Genomic DNA, 12,399 nt, shown 5'->3' with positions numbered 1-12,399 from the left:
TCAATATAAACTTCAACTATTGTCGCATTTGATTGATTTCAACGCAATTCAGCAATCAAAATATATAGAAATTCATATGTTGACAAAATATTTCAAAAATATAATCAAAATATGACTTTTTGCATAAAAACCTCAAAAATGTCGGAGTCAGTAGTGTGCGATAGTTCGGCAGCAACAAAGCTTCGCGCGCTGGCTTTGCTAGATTTTTGCGATTTTTTTTCTCTTCTCGGTGGGACTTCGACGACGGGACGAAGTGTGCGGTGAACGCGTCGAGGCTCGAGTCGGTTCCGAATTTTTCGCTTCCCGTCGGCGCTAGTTCCCAATACACTTTTAGTTGATAATAAATATTTTTTGCATTAACACAAAAGAGTGAAAAATGGGCTGACGAAGAGCCGCTACGGGTGCGGTGGAGTTTGATGGAAGTGGCTAAAATGTCCAAAATTGGAAAGGTTGTGAAGGGCGCAGTTACCGGCGCCAGATTCTCCACTTGCAAACTCGAAAGCGCGAAGTGGTTTTGCTTAAATGGAGTGATGTGAAAAATATGTGTGTTTGGGTCTTAACTCGGGTCACCAAGTTATCTCCAGAGCAATGAATACGGTGAAAAGCTCAAGTTTGGTGGTGCGGGAGTAGGAGAGGTGTGAGAATGAATGAAATCGATAGATGGTGCGACTGTGTGAGTTGCGGGCGCGCGTCGATTATCCGTGATGATGATATGCTGCTGTGCGGTATGGCTGATCAAGTGGTGATGACCCAAGAGTGTAGACTAATGGTAATAAGAGGCATGAACGGTGTGCTGGAAGTGATGACAGTGTAGGTGAAATGCAGCACGATTGAAACGATGTGAAGAAGTGTACAGGGCTGGTTTACAGTTTTGTTCATCACTACAAAATGAAAAATTGTGCATGCACCAACGACGAAGTACAGTAGCGGCGCCCATTAGGCAGTAAAACTTGGATTGTTTTTTATGCAAAGGTGCAATCTCCGTCGGTTCCAGTTAATTTGGTGAGATCTTTTCATTTTACAATTATATATTTACGTTTCAATAATTATATGTATTTATTTGGGAGGGTGGGACCACCAGGGCACCCGATTGAAGCGATTTGGACAGGAGCCTGGACCTGCCTCCTCCTTGTTGTTAACATTTCGTGGATTGAGGGCGGGCTCTTCGACCCCATCTATTGGGAGTATTCAGTCAATCGAGGGCTTGATTTTGCAGTTGTTAGTGAGAACTTTTTTCTGGAAGGAGATTCTTTTCCCTTGACGCGGGTTTCGCGCAAGTGTCTCTGCTTGCGGGTCCGCACAACCGTTTTTGGCCCTTTATACAGGAAAATGACTGATCACTAACAACAGCACAATCTTGATCAAATCGCTTTTCAGATTACTCCAGTGCTATAGGCAGATGCCTTGCTACAATAGATGGTAGAACAAAATCATCATCATCATCAAAAACCTCAAAAATGTCGAAATGTAACATGTGACATTTATGCGTCCGACGGCAGATAACGGAACGGAAATGCTTTCAAAAAACCTCCCGGAATTCTTCCAATCATTATTCCAGGATAAACCAATTCCAATTACATGATGAAAACCATTCAAGATTTTAGTCAAGGAATTCTTTCGAGAATCTCTTCAGGATTTTTTTTCCAAAATCCCTCAAGGAATTATTTCAACATTCGCTACTGCAATATTCCTAAGAAACTCTCCAATGATAGTTACAGGGGTTCTCCCAAGCTTTTGACCAAAAATGCTTCAACGGATTTATCAAGATTTTCTTCAAAGAACTTCCTTAAGAATTTATCTTAAGACTCCTTTGGGCATTATTCCAGGGATTCTTTTAGGAATCATTGCCATAATACCTCTAGGAATGCATCCTAGAATTCTTCCAGATTTTTTTTTTCATAAATTCAAGTATTCATTACTAATATGGTTGCAGAATTTTTCAAGGCATGCTCCAGGAATACTTTCACAGGTTTCTTCAGGAATTCTGTCAAGGATTTGTTTAGATGAATTATTTGAGGATTGCTCCACCATTTCTTTGTAGAAAATTTCTGAGGAAACGCTACCTAGGATTGTTCAAGAAGTTCTTCCAAGAATTCCTGCGGCATCTCCTGAAAAGGGCTCTTCCGATTATTTGAGATTCATCAAGAGAATCATTCAATGATTTCTCAAAATCGTCCAAAGGAACTCTTTGACAGTATGGAATTGCACAAGGATTACTCACGATTCCAAAAATAAACAGTGTGTGAGTTTATTCGCACCCCGCTTGCTTCGTGAGTAAAAAACACTCATGAGTTTTTATTCGTGAAGCAAATCCCGTGATTATCCATCATAAACTAATGCTTCATGCTTCATTGTTCGTGAACAGCAGCACTGACAGTCGTGAAAAAAGCGCTTTTCGCCAAAATGCAAAAAGCTTCGCGAATCACAGGCGAGTGCTTACACGTATATTGAGAGTATTCTCAGGCCCCTGTTGTTCACGAGTAGGTTTGTTTTGGTTTGTGTCTGCTCAGCTGCAATCTTCATCATTTTCCATCCCTGCTCTTTGAGCAGATTCACGCTACCCTCTCTGCAAGGATTTTTCGAGGAACTCCTGGAAGAATTCCTGGTAGATCTTCTAGAAAAAAAATATTTGATAAACTACTGGAAGAATTTCATGAAGAACTGCTGAAAATGTTCCCAGAAATTCACCTAGAAGAATTCTCTGAAAGAATTTTCGGAGAAACTTTTTGAATAATTCCCGAACTTTTGAAAGAATTTCAGAAAAATCTTCCGAAAGATTTTGTGTATGAACTTCAGAAACACCCTCTGGATGAACTTTCAGAAATTATTTCTCATAGGGTCAGTCGATAAATGGTCAACATCGGTATCATTCCGTGACTTTTTCGTAAAGAAATCCGATTTTTACAGAAAAACGAGCGTGTATGGTTAATGTTCCGAACAGAGAGAAAACAGATTCCTCAGCTTTCAAAGAGAAAAATGTTGATAAGACAGCATTCGCTGACGCAATTCCGCATTTTACCCCTTGGCACAAGATTAACAGAACCGATGACGGTGAGCTTAAAATGTTGGCCCAACTGAATCCGCAAGGTGCAACTACGTGGATCATATTCTGTACTAGGACACACGCTAGCTAAGCAAGCAAATTGCGGTCGCAACCACGGGGACCGAGTCCAAATGCATGCAGATGCAATCCCATCAAGGGAACCCTTCAATTTCTATGTGATTGATATACATAGATGGGACAGCAATAGCAATTGAATTGTCCCATGCAAAGAGGTAATTGTTTCTCGTAAGGCACCGATATTCGTTCTCCGACGTTCTCCAAGTACATGGAAGGGTTATTGCATTTCCTTTCCGGACAGTATAGTGCTTCGAAACAGGAATAGCTCTGTACCGCACCGGTTTTTGGCAATTCTCTAGGGCTTTGACGTCTCTAGAGGCGCCGAGGAGAATGGTCTGCTTAAATCAGATCGGTTTACATACTACAATACATTATCGAACGTTATGAGACCGTTTCAGGGGATCCATAGTGCAACAATAATGACAACGTCATAAAGATGCATTTGTTGGAACAGTACAATACTGCGCAGTGAATCAAAATTCAACCATCGCGCAACAATAATGACAATGTCGCAACCTGTATTTGTTGCGACAATCCACCCAATGCGACATAAGTTTGTCCCAACTTGAAAATAATAGGATTAACATCGTACACCACGAGTTTAGAGATTTTTTAGCCTTGCATTGCGATTTTCGAACGGTAACTTCGAGTCGGTAAACACTGCAGCTCTGGTGAAGCTCTATCATCAAACAGTTTTGACTTTGGGTTAGTAATAATTGATTATTCACGAGTTGAAAAGTACGCAACAAATTCAGCTTCCGTTTTGTCTGCAACAAAAAATTTCGAGATCATGTCATTTCTGTTACCAGTAGGGATAAAGAGTAATCGTCGCGCCTTCTTTGTTGCTTGTTTCGTGCCTCTTTTGTATGACAATTCTCTTCACTGATACTGCGACATGAGGTTATTTCAACCTCAGCTTAGCAGAAAACTCTTGTAGTATATTTTTGTAATCAGAAAGCTTGAGTTTCTAACAGATTTAGGTTATATGTAGACTTTTCTAATGCTTTTCAGAAGTACCATGGCTTAAAAAACTTGCTCTCTTCCTCATTGAACGTTAGTGTTGATGTTACTCTTCCACGAACGAGATCTCCTTAGAACGTGTATCACCGTTACCACCGGTGATTGCCAAACCAAACTTTCTTTTCGTGGGAGAGATTTTCCTTAATTATCATTTCGCCAATAACGATTAAACAGCAGCCGATCATCATCAAGCACACCGCACAGCCCGCTATTTCTTCCGATTATAATCATCTCAAAGCGCCGTAACTCTCGCAAACAGGTCCAATTTCGTTGATTGTTATGCAAATGTTTCGCATTGCGCCGCAAAATCCTCCGGCAGTGCCCCGCCACGGTGCCCGGACGAATCATTGTTCCGGAATCCGGTCGGTCCGGATAAGAGCGCGGCTCGCGCTCTACTGCGCTGGAGTTTCCCTTTTTTGCCATTCACTTTTTTCCGGTTTTTTGCTCGATATAAAAGCGATAGCGATCTCTGGACGCTTTGTATCTACGTAAGTATCGTGTCCCCTGCTTATTACTAGGAAATCAACGATTGTCCTCTCTCTTTGCTGAATTACTACTTTCCGGCGCATTCCGGCCTTCTTGGTAATGTACTCAATATAAAGATTTTCCAACTTAAAATTTTTTATAGAACCCACATTGAAACACATCTTCCGCCTGCATCGAATTCACAAACCGGGAATTAATTGGCCCGTCATCGTTGCATTATGGATTGGTGCACTCGGATGGTTCATAAATAATTTCCTTCACAATGTTGCCCGGCGCGACAATGCAACAACGTTGTGCGTGCGCCTCCTCCCGTAGTTTGTCTCTGCGTTTGATGGCGATGCATTCATTTGCAGATCAAGGAGTATTTATAGTGCGATGTGGCGTGCTCTTATCCTGTGGGGTTGTGTGTCAAATTCCGGTGGTGCATCCCCCAAGGCCTATTGAAAAGAATGGCAACAGGGTTCCGAAACGGAGGAAAAAAATGTGCAAAAGAAGAATTTAAAATTCAGATTAATTAAATACATCGCTGAATGACCATTAATGAGACATGCCGGATACATTGCCGGGTAGAATATAAGTGAGCGATATACTTGGAGGTTCGAAATGCATCGGTGCTCACTGGACAAGCTTATTCGATGCGGAGGTGACTATAATAAAACATCGAGAATCGTTTCGCTTTTATCTCCGGTTCACGGAAAAGATTTATCGTGTTTCCAAAAGCAGCATCGTTAATTTATGTTGAATGTGCCTCTTGATCTTTAGCAATTATAGTGTTATTTAATTGATATGGCTTTTTGGACTTTCTCCAGATGTTACTCTAGGAATTCTTGTTGATATTTTTTTCAGGATTTCTCCAGAGACTGCAAACAGGAATCCTTTAAAGATTTCTCCAGCAATTATTCTCCGAAATACATTCCGTAGTTCTTCAGAGGCTCCTCAAATACATATTTCCGGAATGGGTGCTGAGGATCCACTCCTGAAGCTCATCCGCTGACTCCTCCAGATTCTTCCAGCAACTTATCCAGCAAACCGTGGATGAATTCCTGGAAAACCAGGAACGGATTCTTAGCAATATCTGTGCTAGTTGTGTGTGTATCTGTTAATGAAATGCTGAAGGCAACCCTAGTTAAATACTTCGAAGAATCTCTGACAAAAAATCTACAGGAACCTCTGGGCATTTTTTACAGGAAAAGATTTGTAGAGCCTTCTTCTTCTTCTTCTTGGCGTAACGTCCTCACTGGGACAAAGCCTGCTTCTCAGCTTAGTGTTCTATGAGCACTTCCACAGTTATTAACTGAGAGCTTCCTCTGCCAATGACCATTTTGCATGTGTATATCGTGTGGCAGGCACGAAGATACTCTATGCCCAAGGAAGTCAAGGAAATTTCCTTTACGAAAAGATCCTGGACCGACCGGGAATCGAACCCGTCACCCTCAGCATGGTCATGCTGAATACCCGTGCGTTTACCGCCTCGGCTATATGGGTCCTGTAGAGTAGACCTGTTCACTTTGAAACTTTTTTTCTCCGATTCTCCGTGACACATCAAATTATCAATCCACATGCAAAACCAAGTCTTCAGTCCAAAATTGAGCCAAATTGATGAAGATTTAAAGGTGTATCAAATCGATTTTGTGTTTTTTTAGCCGTTTTCACAGTAATTTACTCAGAAATTCACAAAATTGCTCCAAAAAGATGCCGGAGATACCGTTAAAATATAGTTAGAACAATACTCTACAACTTTGCCGAAGACACTACGGTGTTTAAATTGCGTATTTCGAAGTTATTCAACAATTTTAGTTAAAAAATCACGAAAAAACACGATATTTTTACGATTTTACATATAAAAGTCATGTAATTTTACATTGTTTTAGGTGACTAAATTAATTAGCGATTACTCCTTTGTGTAACGAACATTTCGTCCATACATCGTTTTTGTGTAGGAATTCATTTTCATTGACTAATTATCAAAAGTATGTCACGTTGATACTAAAAATCGCACAGAGTTACCAGCACGAATTAAAACAAAGTTACCCATGATTAAGACGTCATGCCATCGTATTCTAATGTCTTTTGATTTAAGTATCAGAAATGGTGCAGATGGTAAGGCTCGAGCTTGCGGATCAGAAGGTCCCAGGTTCAAGCTCAAATACATGATAAACTTTTTTTTTTTCTTTCTTTATAGCAGTTAGGATGATGAATCTGTCATGACTTACACGCAATCTCCCAAAGAATAATGATCGGGACTTGCAAATTAAGCCCATTCCAGAATTAGCTAGATATTTAGTTTATACTTGTTGATAATAAATCGTGTCGACGAGATCAGCTGGGCGAAATATTGAGCATCTGTTTGATAATGATCAATTTATCTAAAACAATTCAATACGATGATGGAACTGCTTCTGGATGCAACATTTTACAGACAACTGTGGGTGGAGCTTACTTGTTATCTATCTACCCACAAATCAGCAGAACTACACGATGAAGGGAAACTTCATTCTTACTATGCACTTCACGGTTCCGAAACAATGCTATGATGCCAAATTGCAATGAGACGCAGTGCGTAGTTTCATCGACTTATAGCAGGATCGAGACGCAAAAAAATGCTATTCCAGGACTCGAACCTTGAATCTTCGAATCCACAATCTCATGCTCAACCAACTGCACCAAATTTAAACTGATGCAGATGAGACAAAGAAGTATAATGACGTTTAAATCATGGGTAACTTTGCTTTATTTTGTGCTGGCAACTCTGTACAATTTTTAGTATCAACGTGACAAACTTTTGATAATTAGTCAATGAAAACGAATTTCTACACTAAAATGATGTATGGACGAAATGTTCGTAACACATAGGAGCAATAGCTCATAAAATTAGTCACCTAAAACAATGTAAAATTACATGACTTTTACATGGAAAATCGTAAAAATATTGTATTTTTTGGTGATTTTTCAACGAAAATTGTTGAATAACTTTGAAATACGCAATTTAAACACCGTAGTGTCTTCGGCAAAGTTGTAGAGTATTGTTCTAACTATATTTTAACGGTATTTTCGGTACCTTTTTGGTGCAATTTTCCGGATATTGAAGTACATTTTCGTGAAATTGCTCGAAAAAACACAAAATCGATTTGATACACCTCTAAACCTTTATCAATTTGGCTCAATTTTGGACTGAAGCCTTGTTTTTGCATGTGGATTGATAATAATTTGATGTGACACGGGTAGGTCAAAAAAAGTGAACAGGTCTACTGTAGAGCCTCTGAAAAATTAATAAATGAATGGAAATGAGGAGACCCCCAGTGCTCAAAAGAATTCTTGCGAAAATTCTAGGAAAAAAAATATGAAGCATTCACAGAAGGTATTCCTAAAAAAAATCTTCAAATCAAACCCTGCAGATCTCAGTAATAATTCTTCTAGGAGGCTCTGAAGCAATTACTAGAGGCACTCTTGGAGGAAGCCTTAGATAAACTGCAATCCAATTCCCGTCTATCTAAGCACCGACCAATAATGATCGAATTTATTCTTGCACCTCGCATAACGCCCCAGGGCCAATTTGATATCAATTACTAATTTATAAACTGGCTTCTATAACATGTAAAAAAAGTGTTGTAAAAGAGCAACAATTTCCTTAAAATAATAAGATTAAATAATTACACGACCTCGAATTCTGTTTCTGTCTAGTCCACGCCTATTTCGGGCAGATTATGAATTCAACTCCCGGCACACCGCACACCTACTTCGTGACACCATGGTACAAAGGATGATCAAACATTTTTATTTGATCGTAACTGTTTATTCGAAAAATCGGTCAAATTCTTGACAATCCAAAACCAAATCATTTGTTCAAAGTACAATTGAACGGAAAGATTTAAATTGAGATAGATGTAGCTTTAGATTAACGACCAAAATATTTCAGTTATTTTTTTTACTACCAAATCATAATACGCCATCACAGTGCAAGGATGAAAACATTTTCTGTGGTTGTGAAATACGTTGTTTCGTGATGATGATGATGATGATGATTGAGTACCCACCATCAGCGCAAGGATTACCTATGGCTGCAGAGTCATACCGGAAGGGAATGGTCTACCTGATGGTTTGTTGTAGCAGGGTAAGCTAAATTCACTGGAAACCTTCGGAAGACAACACGATGGTTGTTATCTCGTGACAAAGTCTGGCCACCCCACGAACATTTGCCCAGAAACCAGTTAATTTAGCTTCCTTAGGCTACCCCTCCCAAAATCCCAAGTATCATGTAATATAAATATATTTTTTTTATATAGTTGATCAATTACCTGATTTTACCTGAAATAATAAATATTGTTATTATGATACAATATAGAATTTAAATTGACCTACATAACAATTACAACTTTATTTACTGGAACAGTGCTGAAATAAATCATTATTAAATTGAAGTTAAAAACATGAAAATAACACTGAAACAAATGGTGTATTAGTAGTGATAAAAACAAAATACAAATATCAAACAAAACACAAAAAAGTAAACCAAATTTTGATCTTATATTTCTCCTGCATTTAAATTCAGTAACAAATTTTGAAAACGACGTATAATCAATGGTGTAGCATTGATTATACGTCGTTTTCAAAATTTGTTACTGAATTAACCAAGCTGGAGAATTACGAAATCAAAATTTGTTATGGTAGATCTTACACCGTAACGCACCATTATAAGGTGATCTACCCACGTTACGGGTTTGTTGTGAAATACGTTGTTTCGTATGCAGAAAATTCACGCAAACTTTTGCTTGCATCCTCCCTAGACGAACTGTAAACAAACGATCCAACTTTGAAGTGCCACAGAGCTTTTGTGCGGTGTAAATCGAAGGTTTGTTCAACAAGTAAATCTGGCGAAGTGAAAATTGAACGGTTAGGAAGAACAATTCAGCTAGCTGCTGCTTTGGCGGTTGTCTTCGTCGTACGCAAAACGAGAAAAATTGTCAACTCAAAGGTGGAGTGATATTGAACCGTGAGTTTTTGCGTAATTATCCCATTTCCAGTGCTTGTAGGGACTAGTAATTGATAGTCTACATCTTTTTGCTTCCATCTGATAAGTCATTGGTAATTATTGGCTATTTTCCATCTGATATGACGAAGTAGATTTTTTCCCTACATTAGAAACAACGGAAAGAATCGGATAAGGATTCCTTGGTAGACTCTCTGCAACAAATTCTAGAGCAATACTTGAAAAATCGCTGAAAAAATTCTTAGAAGAAGCTCTGGAGGATTCTTTTCCTTTTTTATACCCACAAGAAGGGTATAAATACCGCTCGAAAAAACGACTTTCGATCCGAGGCCCACAGAGCCGAGTCTCATATACCAATCAACTCAGCTCGGCGAACTGAGTAAATGTCTGTATGTGTGTGCGTATGTGTGTGTGTCTGTGTGTATGTATGTGTGTGTGTGTATTTATGTGTGCGTATGATACAAACAATTCACGCACGTTTCTCAGCCGTCTGACATTCGATTTGAATTCTCTTAGCTCCAAATGAAAGCTACTACAATGTAGTAACTACATCCTAGTGGTACCTTATTGAATTTTATTAAGATCGGACATTTGGTTACCGAGATATCTTTCGAAGGATACTTGGAAGTAATACAGGCTAGGATTTTGACCAAGTGTATCATAATGAATATCTTGCCCGTCTGTCAACAAATTGGATTTCTCTTGGCAGCAAATGAAAGCTACAACATCCTAGTAGATCGTCCAGAAATTTTATTTCGATTGGACATTTGGTTCCAGAGATATCTTCCGAAGAGTACTTAGGATTTATACAACTAAACTTTTTGAGATTTTTGACCAAGTGTATCATAATAAATATCTTAGCCCGTCTGTCAACCGATTTCGGTTCTCCTGGTACCAAATGAAAGCTACAGCATTCTAGTAGAACCCTATACAATTTTATTATGATTGGACATTTGGTTACCGAAATATCTTTCAAAGAGTACTTGGGAGTAATACAGGTTAACTTTTTGGGAGATTTTTGACCAATTGTATCATAATAAATATCTCAGCCGTCTGTCAACCGATTTGGATTCTCTTAGCACCAAATGAAAGCTATAGAATCCTTGTGAAAGGCCCTGAAGTTTCATTTTGATTCAACATTTGGTTACTGAGATATCTTTCGAAGAGTATTTCAATTAATTCCTTTTTTTATTATTATATTCACTTGTTATCTTGCATGAGCTATTGATTAGTCTCTGGGAAATTATTTTTCAATAAATAATGCTGACTTCATAAAAAGTGTATACTAGCAGGTTATTGTTTTCAACAAAATTAGAAATAACAAATCACGAATAAACAGGATTTCTATGAAAACTAACAATATGTTAAATGAAAGCTTTGAATTTATATATAGTGGGAAAAATGCAAGAACCGGACAGCCAAAATAACTAGCTAATGCCAAAACTGATTAACATAGTAGATATATCATTTTTGTCCTTTTACACCATAACCATGAGTACCAAGTACTTCGGAGCTAATTTATTCGACTGAATAAGAGATATTAGACAAAGTGTATCTCGCTGATTTTCTTATCCATTTGTAAATCGGTTCAAGATCTTTTGGCAGTTAACAGAAGATACAATATTCCAGAATATGTAAGCTATTTTTTTAAAATTTCATACAATTTCTGGTAGTTTAGTCCATGATCCATGATGCTCTATTTTGCAAACCAACCCACTAGATGCCAAATCCACAATATTTTCTAGAACTTTTGATCCATCACACAAAATAAATATGCTGAATACAAATAATACAACAATAGTTTTAATAAGTGTAAGACGAGTTCTGTTCACCATATGTGGATTAAATCGGGTTTTTATAGGAATTATAGATGAAATCTCTGAAAGATTTTTTAAATTCCTGAAGGAATTACTGGTGGATTCTCTAGATTTCTAGAGGTTTCTTAGAAGGAATTCCTTAGAGATAATTCGGAGAAATTTCCGAAAGAATTCTACAAAGAACTTTGGAAATCTTTGGAATAATTCTAAATTAATTGTTTTAGTAAATTCCTAGTGAAATCTTTGGAGGTGTTCTTGAATGATTCTCTGGTAGATTTCCTGAAGAAATCTCCAGAAGATTTTTATTTGAGCAATAATTCCTGGAGCAATCTGTAGACGAATTCCAGGGGAAATTTATTGAACAGTTTCTAGAGGAATTAGATAATAGAATAGCCTACAGAAATCTTAATTGGAATTACAGAAGAAATATTTGAAAGAAACTCTGCAGGACTTCGCGGCGGGAGCTCTTGAAAAAAATCTGAAAAAAATTCTAGAGGATCTAAGGAGAACTTTTCTTAGGAATCTCTTAAAGAATTACTGGAGGAATATTCCTTGTAAAATTTCCAATAAGTTTAATCTGTTGAACAGTTAGTTTTCATTGCAAAAGAATGTTAAAAATGGGAATTAGTAGCGTGACGTTACAACGTTGTACTCATTCCCATTTTAAACATACTTTTCCGATTAACACTAACTGTTAAACAGATCATACCCAAGTAACCACAAGCATTATAACATTGCACGAATTAGACTGAATATCAACGTTTGCAATGCAGTAATTCCACACTTGTCATGCAATAATCCTTTAGATTGGCATTATCAATGTGATGATGCATTGCATTTTTCTTTACATTCGGGTTTATTAAAAGGTGATATAAGATAATTCAATAATTCAACACTGCAAAAACTGAATAAATGCAATGTACAAACTAGCAAAGTTTGCTCTAACAATACAATTATAAAAGCTTGAC

Source organism: Aedes albopictus, chromosome 1 (assembly GCF_035046485.1).
Source record: "Aedes albopictus strain Foshan chromosome 1, AalbF5, whole genome shotgun sequence".
Classification (NCBI taxonomy): Eukaryota; Metazoa; Arthropoda; class Insecta; order Diptera; family Culicidae; genus Aedes; species Aedes albopictus.
Note: the sequence above shows the minus strand (reverse complement) of the source record.